Genomic DNA, 15411 nt, shown 5'->3' on the forward strand with positions numbered 1-15411 from the left:
TATTTTTATTTTGGTGTGTGCAATTTTTCCCCCTTCAGGGTGTTGGGAGAATTGCACCCCTGCCTACATGCACATGAGGGGTGCATGTAAATAAACGCTCCCCGTTTGACCGTACCTCCAAGCCAAGCACTGCCAGGGGGGAAAGGAAAAAGACCCCTTTTCTCTGAGCTGATTGGGTCAAGAAAATCCTTGAAGGCTCAGCAGTGCCCCCTACTGGGTTCCCTAGGCGATCTGGCTGAAGCGTCTATCTCTGCAAACTGGATAAGTTGTTATTCCAGGGTGCAGTCGTAAATGAGCAAAAAGGCCAGTTTAGAAAGGGAAACGTCCGAACTTGCCCCCCCACTAAAATAACCAGAAAATAAAAGAGAGAGTTCGTGCAGCAGCAGGAGTTTATTTAACTCCTACATTTCTGGGAAGGGAGGTGGTGATCTCTTTTCCCACGCGAATCCCAGGAGTTTCGCAATCTCTCCTTGCCACATTGTAGAGAGAGACAATGGTTACTGATCAAGATTTATCTTTGCAAATTGTAAGACTGTATCTGCGAATAAAATCTTGTTACAGTTTGCTCAGCATGCGAAAGCAGACACTCCCCAGAATAATCCCATTTCCTTGCTAAAAGAGGCACATGATATATTTCCTGGATGAGTTGCGGTTTCTTTGAAAATAGGTTTAAAAGAATAAATCCATTTTTGTTATTTATCTCCAAGGACATCAGTCAAGTTACATTCTGAGTACTTTTGCTGGTGGCTGCAGAGAAGCAGGTAGATATAATCTTATAGGCCATAATTTAACTGTCATGGCTTCCATAGCCTGCTTTGGAATTCCAGATTTTGCAGGTGTGTTTGTGTGTCAGACCTACTTTAAGTTCACAAATTAAACATTCCTGAGCATCGGGCACAAGGATTTTATTCTAATAGTGAATGTACCTACCATTATTAATCTATTCTTTATATACTGTATTCTTTAATACCTTCTTACAGCAATTTGTACCGTTGCTCTTATTTCTCATATCTTTCTTTATCAAAGGTGAATCCAATGCTGCCATAGATGAAAAACCACTGGTATATTTTTGTACATATCTCTTATATTTATCCCATTTTTGTGCAAATTCTTGCCTTGAACTGCCCCTTAGGCTGTTGGTCAATTGCACTATTTCCACATATTCTTGTAACTTATTCTGCCAATCCATTCAGTGGCGTAGCGTGGGTTGTCACCACCCGGGGCAAGGCAAGTAATTTGCTCCCCCTAACCCAGGGCAAGGCAAGTAATTTGCGCCCCCTAACCCCTAACCTGCCGCCGCTGCCAGCTTCTTCTTGCTGCTGCCTGGGCTGGGGTAAAGTAAGATGTTCGGGGTTATATATATATGTATATGCACGCACGAGTGTTTCAGAAAATTTGTTCTCTTTGAAACTGTAGCTCACAAATCCTGGTTAATAACTCTAGGGAACTTTTGATGAAGGCGGGAAAAACAAAAAAAAAGGAAACTGTGTCTTTAAGCGTAGTGAGGTTACACCCCGCCATACACAATCACCCGCTACTACCTCTCCAATTCGTGGATATAGAAAATCCCACGTGGGCTGCCAGACTGTGAACGCTACACGTTTTAAAGTTGTTTCACAAAGCGATCGAACTAGGGTTAGGATCTGAGCGGATGGACCAAACGCCAAGCCCGAGTTGCAGCTGGTAGCAGAGCGGCCAGGAATTGCGTGGTTAAGACTCGGAAGAGTACATGAAATGGCAAGAGAGGGAGATCAGAAACTCCGGAGGAGCCCGGAGTGAACTTCGGTCGAGGCTTGCAAGCTACTAACCTTGTGTCTTCCTCTAATTTTGTAGCGCCCCAGCTTGCCATCTGCGTACATGATGAGCTTATCCATTCTTTTCAGGAGGTAGCCTATATTTTCACAGCCCGGCTCACTGCCCTCAACCCACAAAATCTTGTCCCCGCGAATGGCTCAGCTGCCGCCCGCCTTCTGGCTCGCCAGGGCGCCGTCCTGGAATTTGTCACTCAGGTGCAAAGCCAGGACCTCTTGGAAGATTTTCTCGGCCATCCTGTGCCCCAGGAAGTGGTCGACTATGCACAAGCCATAGGCGTTCATGCAAGGCACCACATAGCGCAAGGCTAGCCTCTGCGCATCTCTGCGGGGCTTCCGGAGAGGAGCTTTGCTGCGAGGCGGGGAGCCGGCGGAGGGCGAAGCGCCCTCGACGCCCGGGGCCTCCGCTGAGCTCACGGCGGGGCTCAGGAGGCCTCCGAAGGGTCCTGGGGCCGGGCCGGTGGGCTGCTCCTCTCCGCCTCCCTCCTGGCGGCTCCCAGGCGGGTGGCGGATGAAAATCCTCCTCATGCTTTCTACTGAGTCTCCGCGGAGCTGGGCGGCCGCCGGGGGCTGCTGCTCGGCAGCTTCCCCGCTGGAGAAGGCCATGGTTTGCGCGCAAGACCAGGTCCCGCTCCCGGGCGGCAGGGCGGCATCGCCTCACCACGACGGCGGCATGCCGCTTCTGGCCGGGCCCAAGCTCCACGCGGGAAATGCCATGCTCGCGCCACACGCCGCCGGATACGAGGAGCGAGGACATGCCGCTCGGGAGCATGCACACGTACCACGGGGAGCGAGCGGCGCCTCCGCCACCGCCCAGCGCCTCCCTCCTTCCCGCCCTCCTGGCTTCCTCGAGACATGGGGCTCTGCTACAGCCTGCGCCCGAGGCTCTTCGGCGACTCCGGAGGCGGCGAGCGCGCCCCCCCAGATGTTGTGCCCGGTGCGGCCGGCCCCCCCTGCACCCCCCACGCTACGCCACTGAATCCATTTGTTATGGAAATTACAGGGGGGCACATCTTTAAAGTTAAATATTACAAATATTATGCCTGAATATATCCTTCCAACTTGACAGCTCAGGGAAGTCACCTAGCTTTAAAAATACCCTAATATAAAATCATCTCCTTTCCCAGTTCCCCCCATTCCAAAGCTATTTTCCCCTTGAAAAAGGACTCCAGGAAGTTCCCAGAGGTGAAAATTGCTGGGCTCATTTTTAGCCAAAGGAAGCCAAATCTCATCACCCGACTCGCCTCAGGCTCCAGACATGCAAAGGAACTTCTATTGTACTTTTGGGTGGCGGGTACTTAAGACATATTTGTCTATGCTAATCTTATACCCGAGTCTTGCCCCGCCATGTCTGCTTATGCTAATCTTGTACCAAGGACTTGTCTGGACATGTTTGCCAAGGTTAACCTCTCCCCTTCGAACTGTATTCTGGGATGTGGTGGGAAAGTTTTAAAAGTCCTTGTCACCCCATCCTCAGGGTTCAAAATTCCTCTTTGAACCTGTTGCACAATAAACTTTGGTCTACAGCTATTTGCTCTGGTTGGCTGGACTCCTTACTTTATTCCGCAGGGACCCGCAGGCTCTGCCCGACCAGCTGGGGGACTGAGCAGCCTCGCATCTAGATTTTTCCTTAACACATTTGAAATATACTCAGAGTCGAGAGTGGATTTCATGCTCTTTATTCAGCTCATGGTGGTGAGGAGGAATGAATGAAAGTCCCCTCAAAGTATCTGCTTTATATACATTATTTACACAATGGGCTGCACGTGATTGGCTAATTCCGGAATTCTCCTGTAGGCCAATCAGGTTGTGGATTCACTTCTATCTGGAGCTGGATTGGGTGGCTCCTGCCAACCAATCATACTGCTGCATTGTTCTAGGACCAATCAGACTGCTGCATTCTGGATCCTATTGTTCTAGGACCAATCAGACTGCTGCAGTTTGGATCCTATTCAACTCAGTACATAACAACATTTTCCGCTTTCCAGTTCTTTGCTACTAGTGTTTGGGCTGCTGCCGTAGTGTATAAAAATATTTCTCTTAATTTGGGGGGGGGTATCTTTACCAACAATGCTTAACAATAATACTTATGGCTTTTTTTAGAAATGTTATTCCAATTTTTTAAAAGTGTTTCTTCTTTAGTTTCTCCCCACCCCAAGAAAGAAGAAAGCCAAGCTTTCCCTGCCTCTCCTGCTCTTTCATGCCAATTTTTCCCACTGTTTCCTAGTTCAAAACATGAATTGGGATTGAGCATGAGTAGAATACACGTATGTAGGCTGCTGCCTGCATAATGTTGCTTTTAAAATGATTTTAGAAATATATCTGCAAATAAATAGATGCGTATTCTCCCCGTTTTTCTTTCTTCTCCTGCGAGGTTACCATTGTCATAAACAAAATCTGCCCTTTTTCCCTTATGGGGTATCCAAGAGCCCATATAGAGTTCTTACGTAGGTTCCCTATTGGTAGGAGAAAATAACAGAGGCCAACCAGAGAATATTAAGAAGCAAAGCAGCTAGTAAGCCTGGTCTTTATTGATCTGTTGCAACAGGGTGCTCCCCTCACACGCAGGAGAGAGGAGGGACCCAGAAAAATGGTGTGCAAGGCCTTATAAAGACTTTTGAAACTGCCACCCTGTAGATCAAGACCAGCCCCAGAAACATCATACATACATCACAGAAAAGGCGGTCTAAAACAGAATTTGTAATGCTGTTTATCTCCTGTCTGGCAGGTTACCTGTTAATGCTTGCTTGATTGGATGTCCTGGGGAGCCTGGCCAGTCTTTTGGAATAATAAATACTTAGTTCCTGAGCCAGGTCACAGGCTCGCCCTATTCATACACAGACATAACCTTAAGACAGGATTTGTGAAGGAAAGACAACGGGGAGGCTTTTCCATTTTCCTTTGACCTTGCAGAGAAAACATTTGGTCAGTTTGGGACAGTTTGGGAATCAAAATGGTTCCAGGTCGGTCTTCCTGTGCTGATCTATGTACGTGCTTGGTTGGTACGCTTATGAACATTTAACATATATCTAAGACCTCAAAATTCCTATCACACCATCTCTTCCTCTTCGTTACTGGAAGCTGAGAGAAAAGCCAGTTAAAAGAAAAGAACTGCCAATTAAAAATGTGCAGCCATATGCCGCGTTTTCATTTTGCCACTGAAATATACTCGGAGTCGAGAGTGGATTTCACTTCCACCTGGAGCTGGATTGGGTGGCTCCTGCGGACCAATCATACTGCTGCATTGTTCTAGGGCCAATCAGACTGCTGCATTCTGGATCCTATCATTCTAGGACCAATCAGACTGCTGCATTCTGGATCCTATCGTTCTAGGACCAATCAGACTGCTGCATTTTGGATCCTATTCAACTCAGTACATAACAGCCACATTTTCATTCTTTTTGGCAGGAAATGGACACAAGGACTGGAAATCCTCCAACTATTCTTCCACAGGTTTTCCCATTGGGACACTGTATAACATACCCAAACTCTTGAGACCACTTTAGATAGATACATAAGATAGATAATGCAGGTTTTGGTGTCCTCGGGTGTCTTCCCGTGTAAAAGTTGGGGTGTCTAGGCGACGTTTCGACGAGGTCTCACTCGTCATCTTCAGGCTGGTGCTTTCGGCTTCTTGTTACTGGAACAGAGCAGGATCTCAGTGTTTGAGTTCCTATAAATACTGTTGAGGAGGTGTGGTGTATAGCCTCCAATGTTCTGGGCAGAGAGGAAGTTCCCAGGCTAGTGTGCCTTTTCTTCTTTTGTTCCTTAATTAATTGAGGGATATCTTGAGTGATTTCTTGAGTGATATCCTGAGTACCACTTAGGTGGGTCATTAGGTGTGGATTAGTTGCTAAAGCCTTTGTGTCTTGACCTCTTGAACTTTGTGAAGAGTTCTTCTGAGAAGATGGCTGTACTGCACTTAGTTGTGCTCTGGCTTGGCTTCGTGTATAGGGGCGAGCTGTGGTTTTGTGGCCTGTGCCAGCCAGATCTGTGTAGGGATTGCAGGGGGGTGCAGCATCCGGAGGTGCCACCATGGTTTGGCTACTGGATGGTATCTGTAATTCATCTGTGGAGAGGGTCTGGGTTTGGGTCTGGTGTGGTTGATTGGTGATGGCGTTCTGTGTGCCTCTGGATCTGGTGTCAGTTTTTGTGGGGAGGGCTAATTTCCAGATGTCTGGCAAGCGGGATGTGTCGTCACGCTTGTTCATGTTGTGAGGGTGTTTCTCTATCTCGATGGCTTCCATGATTATTCTCTTGTGGTGATGTTCCATGTTAAAGAGCAATTTGGAATCTGCAAAATTAATTTCGTGTCCTGTTTCTTTCATGTGTTGGAAAAGAGAGGAAGTTTTTTCTTCTTTTTTGACGGCATTCTTGTGTTCTGCGATACGTGCATTTATTCGTCTGTTTGTTTGTCCAATGTACGTGGCTGGGCAGACTTTGCAGGGTATTTCATAGACCCCTTGGTTTTCCAACTGGATTTTATCCTTGGGGTTTCTGAGGATATTGGCTATTTTTTGGTTGGTGCAAAAGGCTGTTTTGATATTGTGTTTATGGAGGATTTTGCTAATTTTATCTGTAGTGCCCTTGATATAAGGAAGGAGGGCCATGCCATTGTTTTCTTCTGTGTCTTGGTTTTTGGGGGGTGTTTCTTTTTGGATCAGCTTCGTAACCCTGTTTTGCTGGTATCCATTGGCAATTAACACATTTGAGAGATTCTGTAACTCAGTTGTCAAGTGGTCTTTGTCAGCCAGGCGTTTGGTTCTGGAGATGAGAGTCTTGGCTACGGAGTTTATTTGTGCAGGGTGGTGGTGTGATTGTGCATGTAAGTAGCGGTTGGTGTGTGTTTTTTTCCGGTAGATAGTGTGTCCTAGGGAGCCATCAGGTTTTTTGTAGATTAGGACGTCAAGGAAGGGAAGTTGGTTGTTGGCTTCTATTTCCATAGTGAATTGTATTTTGGGGTGTAGGCTGTTGAGATGTGTGAGGAAGCTATCCAGTTTTTCTTTCCCGTGTGGCCAAATTACAAAGGTGTCGTCAACATATCTGAGCCAAAGTTTGGGTTTGTGTTCTGACTTGTCTAAAGCATTGGTTTCAAAGTGTTCCATGTACAGGTTTGCGATGACCGGTGAGAGGGGTGATCCCATAGGTGCTCCTTCTATCTGTTTGTATCTTTGTCCATTGTGGATGAAGTACGTGTTGGTTAGGCAGTGCTTGGTCAGGTCCAGGATGTATTCGGGGGGATTGTATTTGTTTTGAATGGCTGTCAAGGCTTCATTAATGGGCACTTGTGTGAAGAGAGATACAACATCGAAGCTCACAAGTAGGTCATTGGGATGTAGGTTTTGCTTCTTTATTGTTTCTATGAACTGGAAGGAGTTTGGAACGTGTGAAGAGATGGATTCTGCATAGGGCTGAAGTTGCTTGGCGAGAAATTTAGCGAGATTTTGTAGAGGTGAGCCTATGGAGCTGACTATTGGTCTTAGTGGTGTTCCTTCTTTGTGTATCTTGGGGAGGCCGTAGAGTTTGGGGCATCTGGATGATTTTTCTCTGGGGATGATTCTTAGCTGGATTTCTTCACTGATAGGAGAGGCTTTTATTTTGGATTTGGTGGTTTTTTCCAGATAGGTGGTGGGATCTGTTTTTATAGGTTGGTAGGTAGGGTCTTGGAGTAGATTTGATAGTTTTGCTTGGTAGTCCGATGTGTTCATCACAACAGTGGCATTACCTTTGTCTGCTGGGAGAATGATTATGTTGTTGTCTTTCCTCAGGTTGGTGAGTGCTTTCTGTTCTTCTTTGTGTAAATTGCTTCTGGGTGGTTTGCTGGAGCAGAGGATGTTGGTGACTTCAAGTCTGATTTTATTGGCTTCATCTGGGTTGATTTTGGTTAGGCTAGCTTCGACTCCGCATATGATGTTTTCCGTGGGGATGCGTCTCGGGGCGATTGCAAAGTTGAAACCTTTGGAGAGTACTTTGGTTTCAGTTGAGGTGAGGATCCTGTCTGATATGTTATGTACTGTTTGTTTCATGGGTTGTTGTGGAGGGTGGCTGGGCTTCTGGCGTTTCTCTAGTTTGTGGAGTTTGTTGGTGTGTGTGTCTGTCTTATGTGAGGTCTCCGTTTCAGCTCTCCAGACGGCTAGTTGTTTGCATTTGTCCCAGAGTGCAGGGTGGATTTTGTTAGAGTTTGAGGTGAAGAGTGAGCAGATCTTTGTTGGTTTGGTTTAGTAGGTATCTTTTCCTGTGTAGTTCGTTTCTGATTAGGGATAGTTCAGTTCGTTTCAGGATCCTTTCGGTAGCTGGGGTTTTAGAGTGGAATTTAAGTTGGAAGCATGTGGGAATTAAGTTGTTGTCTCGGCAGTTGCGTAGGAACAAGAGATCACATAAGATGGTGGCTCTTCGGATTTCTAGTTTCTCGTAGGTTCTTGTCAGCTGGAAGGTTTCCTCCCCGTAGAGGTGAGATATTTGCTTTCGTAGATTTTCACGGGTACAGGAATGCAGGTTTTGGTGTCCTCGGGTGTCTTCCCGTGTAAAAGTTGGGGTGTCTAGGCGACGTTTCGACGAGGTCTCACTCGTCATCTTCAGGCTGGTGCTTTCGGCTTCTTGTTACTGGAACAGAGCAGGATCTCAGTGTTTGAGTTCCTATAAATACTGTTGAGGAGGTGTGGTGTATAGCCTCCAATGTTCTGGGCAGAGAGGAAGTTCCCAGGCTAGTGTGCCTTTTCTTCTTTTGTTCCTTAATTAATTGAGGGATATCTTGAGTGATTTCTTGAGTGATATCCTGAGTACCACTTAGGTGGGTCATTAGGTGTGGATTAGTTGCTAAAGCCTTTGTGTCTTGACCTCTTGAACTTTGTGAAGAGTTCTTCTGAGAAGATGGCTGTACTGCACTTAGTTGTGCTCTGGCTTGGCTTCGTGTATAGGATAGATAAATTTATTGTCATTGTCCGTATATACACAGTATACACAACAACGAAAATCAAACACCCACCCAAAGACCGGGTTCACATACACATTTGCACGTATCTCCAACACTCTCATCCTATTCAGACATAATCTATAAAAACATAACATAATCCAGAATATAACATAACCTATTAAGGCATAACATAACCTAAAACCTATCTCATTCCTTCCTACACTTTATCATGGCTGATGTAACTTCCTCAACTTCCCAGTCAAGGAGGAGGCAATAAGCTTTAGAGAAGGTTTTACTTTTTGCATTTATTACATCGGATTCAAATCTCGAGATTTCCTTGGCAAACCCTTTTTGTTTATCTACTTTCAATCTTTCGAATATTTGATAATATTGGAACCAATCTGTGATGACATCTCTTAATTCCTCAAAGCTCTTAAGTTTCAATTGGTTCTCTTCTTCTTTTAAAAGTACTTTTTAGGTAGGCCAATTTTCCAACATATTGTTTTTCACCACCACTGTGGCCTCTACTGGAGAGGCCCACCTCGGGATTTTGAGCTCCAACCGATCTTTATATTTCTCCCAAACTTTGAGAAGTGATCTCCTTACGATATGATTTGAGAAATCTCTGTGTATTTTTGCCTTTCCATATATTAAATAAGCATGCCAACCCCAACGGTTATTATGTTCCTCCAAGTCCAACATATCCATATCTTTCAAACTGCACCATTCCTTCATCCATGTGAGGCAGGCTGCCTCGTAATACAATTTTAAATCGGGCAGGGCGAAGCCACCTCTATCCTTTATATCTATTATCTATCCTTTATATCTATTAAACATCAAATTTTGATGTTTAATCCTGGGTCTCCTGCCCTCCCATCTAAATTTAGATATTTCTTGTTGCCATTTTTTGAGGCAGCCTACCTCATTCAGAAATGGGATCATTTGAAATAATAAAACCAATCTAGGGAGAACATTAATCTTTATGATCGAGATCCTACCTAGAAATGACAAGTTCAATTTAGTCCAGGTTTCAATATTTTTATTTATTTCTTGTCAAATTTTTATATAGTTATCCAGAAATAAATTTAGATTTTTGGAGTTAATCCAGATGCTCAAATATTTTCCTTTCCTATGTCTATTTCATTTCTAATTTGATCCAGTTCCCCTTCTCTAATTCTTTTTTGAATGGTGTTTTGTTGGATATAATATCCTCTTATAAAGGCCTTGATTGCATCCCAAATCACTCTAATATCTGTATCTTGAGCCATATTTATTCCAAAGAATTCCTTTAACAGGTCTTGAGCTTTGCTCAATATCTTTTCACCGTTCAGAATCTTTTATTTTCTTTTTTAAATAACTTTTTATTCAAAATTAAAACAAAACATATTATCCATAAACATATCATCCTTATTCCCCCCCCATTTTTCCTCCCTCCCCCCATAGAACCCACCCACCCCGCCCCCCGACTTCCCTCAGTTCCAAGCTTTGATTTCTCTAAAAATGCTGTTTTCTGCATGTTACACAGTTGTATAAATCCTCAAACTATTTAGCTGATTATTATCAATAAAAAGTTTGTGAATGTTTATTCGAAACCAGCCAAGGAGCCCAGTTCACTTTGTTGTGTCTTCAAATACTTTGTAAAGGGTTCCCATTCATCTTTAAAGTCACAGTTATCCTTGTCCCGTAGCTTGTATGTCAGTTTTGCCAGTTCTGCCTAGTCCATCCGTTTTTCTTGCCATGATTCTTTAGTTGGGGTTTCTTCAGTCTTCCAGCCTTGTGCTATTAGGACTCTCGCAGCCGTTGTCGCATACATGAAGATGTTTTTCAGCTTTTTTGGCAGGTCTTTCCCTACAATCCCTCATAAAAATGCTTCAGGCTTTTTAACAAATGTTAAATGGAACATTTTCTTCAATTCATTGTAGATCATTTCCTAAAATTGTTTAATTACCTTACAATCCCACCACATATGATAAACTGTTCAGGATCTTTTCGTTCATTCTCCATCTCCTATTTATTTTCCTATTGCCTCTTCGATTCTTTTTTCCCTTTCTTTTTTCTTCTTCTTCCTTTTCTTTTCCCTGCGCTCGCCTTAGGACACCTGTGTTACGGTTTGACAGGTGTACCACCCCAGTCAAAGCTCCCCACCTGACGCTGTCCCTGGAGCGGGTCGCACCCAGCACACGCCGGGCACTTGCAGCCAGAAGCGAGAGCCCCTCAGGGCTCACCTCACCGGGTAATTGAAAAAACGATCAGAGTAGTAGTATTTCTTCTTCTTTTTAATATTGTTTATTAATTTTTAGCATACAAAATTTTTAAAGACATACCACACAAATTATTATACATATGTCCTTGTTTTTTTTTTTTTTTAAGAAATATTTATTCAGGTTTTACAAAAAAAAACATAGATTTACAGAATAGAGAAAGTTATAACAAAGATTAACAAACTAAAAAACACACATAGAAAAAAAAGAATAAAAAAGATACAAAATACAAAAAGCAAATAGCTGAAAAGAAGAAATTTAAAAAGAAAATATATCCATTTTTCAATATCTTTGGGCTCATTTACTTCTTTCCTTGACCTCCTCACACCTCCCCTTTTTGTATTCCCATTTACAAAAACATTTCAGCAAATCCTTACCCTCTTTCATTTATCTTTACTCTATATCGTAGCCTACTATAACTATATATTTTCATCCATTATCAATCCGTATTTGCATATTCTTATTAATCTTGTAACCAATACCACTTATTTTCAATCCAACATCATTTTAACATTCATTAATTTTACAGTATTTCTGCAAGTAGTCTTTAAATTTCTTCCAATCTTCTTCCACCGACTCTTCTCCCTGATCTCGGATTCTGCCAGTCATTTCTGCCAATTCCATATAGTCTATCACCTTCATCTGCCACTCTTCCAGTGTGGGTAAATCTTGTGTCTTCCAATACTTTGCAATCAGTATTCTTGCTGCTGTTGTTGCATACATAAAAAAAGTTCTATCCTTCTTTGGCACCAGTTGGCCGACTATGCCCAAGAGGAAGGCCTCTGGTTTCTTCAGGAAGGTATATTTAAATACCTTTTTAATTTCATTATAGATCATCTCCCAGAAAGCCTTAATCTTTGGGCACGTCCACCAAAGGTGAAAGAATGTACCTTCAGTTTCTTTGCATTTCCAACATTTATTATCGGGCAAATGATAGATTTTTGCAAGCTTGACTGGTGTCATGTAACATATGTCCTTGTTTGGACTTCCTTCAGCATCTCTGATAGCCTTCCGTCTTGATTATTTCTCCTGCAATTCTTAACTTAATATTGCCTTTACCTTTTCTAACAAATCATTTATCCCTTTCCATTTTTACAATCTTTCTTAAATTACTCCTCACAGAACTTCTTGTAGTCCTACAAACGTAATCTGATCATCACAAATACTTTTCAGATACTCAGTAAACTTAGTCCAGTCTTCGGTAAACCTCTGGTCCCGCCGGTCTCGCATCCTTCCTGTTAGCTTGTCTAATTCTTCGTAGTCCATCAATTTCATCCTCCATTCTTCTAATGTCGGTAGTTCTTCTTGCTTCCCAGAATAGTGGTATTTCACCAGTGGGCCTCCCACTTATTCTGTACCTCTCATGTCTCTTCACAGGGCCAGACTGAAACTCACTAGGGTCTTCTTTCCCCACTGAATCTGTGGGAATGTTTAGGGATGCAGGGAAGGATATATTGTCTAACGTATCCTAACCCAACTTGTCTTTACAACAAAATCAGCAGAGTTAACACTCCCCTTTTCTTAAACACACGCACAGCAGATAGCTTGCTCAGACTCATCAGAGTCTCTGTAAATATTTCCCGGTATTTTCCCCATTTAATCCCTCCTAAAATAAGATGCTTAAGAAGACTTAAAAGGTTAGAACATAGTTTAAATGTCGTGACTATCTCCTTATGGGAGAAAGACCCCCTTTTCCTCTCTTGGCCTGGAGCCAAGGGTTCATCTTCGTGGTGCTGTTGTTAAGATGGCATTGATAGAGACAAGAAGAAGACAATATGGTCGCCAGCCTTTTTACTTCTTGAGAGGCCATGCCCATCTCAAGTTACACATAAGAAGTTTCGTCTCAGCCTTGGAAAGCAGGAAGTTCCGGCTGGAGGACTGAGACAACCTTCATGTCTACTCAACCAATGTTGTGTTTGACTGCACCTGATTCTTAGATCCCACAGAATCCGCCAAGCCCGTTCCCTTGGCTGTGGATTCGCTAGATAGTAGGTAGGGACAGTGGGAATCTCGTTCATCCATTCATGCGCATCACTAATTAGATGATGAGGCATTTGACCATTTTTTCCCTCGTCATCGGGGCGCCACACCCCTCAGAAATTGCGTCTGGTTATCCGCAGACGTACGGATTCTTTTCTAGCAGTCCTGTGCTATTACCTGGGCAATTTCCTGGGCACTCACATCCCAGCACCCAGGGAGGCTGTTGTTTTGTTAAGATAGAATGTGCGTAAGCTTTGTTTATGGCGTCCAACGCTGCCGAAGTAGTTCGCAAACAGACGTTGTGAATGGTGATTCTAGATATACCCACTGTTTCGTGGAATTCTTCTTCAGCACAGCAGAAGGATACAGAAATGCTTCATCAACCCATCTATATGGTGAATGGAAAAGTATGACAACAATTGCTATGGAGCAGTGGTCATAAAGTTAGCCCCAGCATGGTAGAGCCCATTGAGAGCTTGGTGGTATAGCGACGGCAGGAGGACGGTACACAAGCCAAACATTGGTTGCTGAGGTTTCAAGGCAGCTTTGCCAATGGTGTCCAGTAGCTCCTTAAGATGGTCTAGAGGCCGAGTTGCCATACGTCCATCTGGCATGAAGGGCACGTCCAGGTAGTGCCATTGGTCTGACCACTTCAGAGCTTGCAACGGTCTGCTGTTACAGGTGAATACCTGCCGCGGGTTCACCACCATTCTATTCTCCCTGGGAACATTCTTCAGGGATACTGTCAAGCTCTTTCCGGAGCTTACAGCGAGGCCACATAGTGCTAGATGTCCACCCACTATGTCGATGGTAGTTTGTAGCCCTACTGGTGTAGACGCCACCAGTACCAGATCGTCAGCAAAGGCTACGCCGTTCCCTGACACGCCCTCTCCCAGGTCGGCCCTTACCTCCTTTGGTATCTTCCGAAGGAGGCGGTCCATAATCATGTTAAATATACAGGGCGACATTGGGTCACCTTGCTTCACCCCACACCTGGGGTGAAATTCCTGGGAGGTCACACAACCGCACAAAAGTATGGTGGTACTCCAGTCATAGACATCGCTTATGTAGTGTGTCATCGGGTCAGCGATCCCCATCATTTTTTAAAATATTTTTTTTAATTAATTTCAACATATAAATTATAAAATGTACCACAAAACTTATCACTTAAACAATCTTTTTAGACTTCCATCAGCACCCCTGATGATCCACCGTTTTAACCACTTCTTATGCATTTCTTGACTTTATATTGCCTTTACATCTCTTAACAAATCATCCTCCCCCTTGTCCATTTTTACAATACTTCTAATAATACTCCTCACAAAACTTCTTGCAACCCTACAAACGTCGTCTGTTCTTCACAATTACTTTTCAAATGGTCCGTAAATTTACTCCAGTCTTCCGTGAATTTCTGGTCTCGCCGGTTTCGAATCCTTCCTGTTAGTTTATCTAATTCTGCATAGCCCATTAACTTCATCCTCCATTCTTCAATCGTCGGTAACTCTTCTTGCTTCCATTTTTGGGCCCCATCATTTGAAGGGTTTCCTTGATGGTATTATGGGCCACAGAGTCGAACGCTTTCACCACATCCAGGGAGGCCATATACAACGGTTCAGACCGTTGCTTATGATACCGAAGTACCATATCCCGGATGAAGATGTTTTCGGAGCACCCATCAAACTGCTGGAAGCCCCATTGTCTTGGGTCTAGATTGACATCCCTAGTCAACCGCGCAGCCAGGACCTTATGGAAGACTCTGGTCAATACCGGGGAGACAGTTATTGGGTGGAAGTCTCCCGGATCTTTCTTTTTTTATCAATAAATTTTTATTATTTTTCTCAACACAGTTTTATACATCAAACCACATATATACTTTTAGCTCTGCCGAGCTTGTGACTTCCCTCCTTCCCTTCAACAGGTATCCCTTATTCCTTTAAATCGTGTTTTTTAACACTAAACCTCTTATCTATTGCATTTGTAGGAGTTACTTCAATCCTGCCAGGATAACAATTATCCTTTAAGTACAGCGTAAATTTACTCCAACTTTCTATGAATCTCTGATCGTCCTGATCTCGAATCCTGCCAGTCAGCTTGGCTAACTCCGCATAGTTCATCATTTTCATCTTACACTCCGCAATGGTAGGAATTTCTTGTAATTTCCAATTTTGGGCCAGCATGTTTCTTGCCGCTGCTGTGGCGTACATAAACAGTCTTTGGTCCGATTTCTTAATCCCTTTCCCCATCAAACCCAGCAAGAAGGCTTCTTTTTTGTGGGGAAAGCTATATTTAAATATTTTCTTAAGTTCATTCTAAATCATCTCCCAAAAATTATTAACTTTATCGCAAATCCACCACATATGGTAAAAGTTTCCACCAGCTTCCTTGAATTTGCAACATTTTTGATCCCTCGTCCTATACATTTTTGCCAACTTTACAGCTCCACAAC

At 43.6% G+C, this 15411-nt stretch overlaps 1 pseudogene; it reads right to left on the reverse strand.

The window, feature by feature from the left end:
* Window positions 1-1675: 1675 nt before the first annotated feature.
* On the reverse strand, window positions 1676-2417 carry LOC144329268 (prolyl hydroxylase EGLN3-like; annotated as a pseudogene).
* Window positions 2418-15411: the final 12994 nt, after the last annotated feature.

The sequence above is a fragment of the Podarcis muralis genome, chromosome 12, assembly GCF_964188315.1.
Source record: "Podarcis muralis chromosome 12, rPodMur119.hap1.1, whole genome shotgun sequence".
Taxonomy (NCBI): domain Eukaryota; kingdom Metazoa; phylum Chordata; class Lepidosauria; order Squamata; family Lacertidae; genus Podarcis; species Podarcis muralis.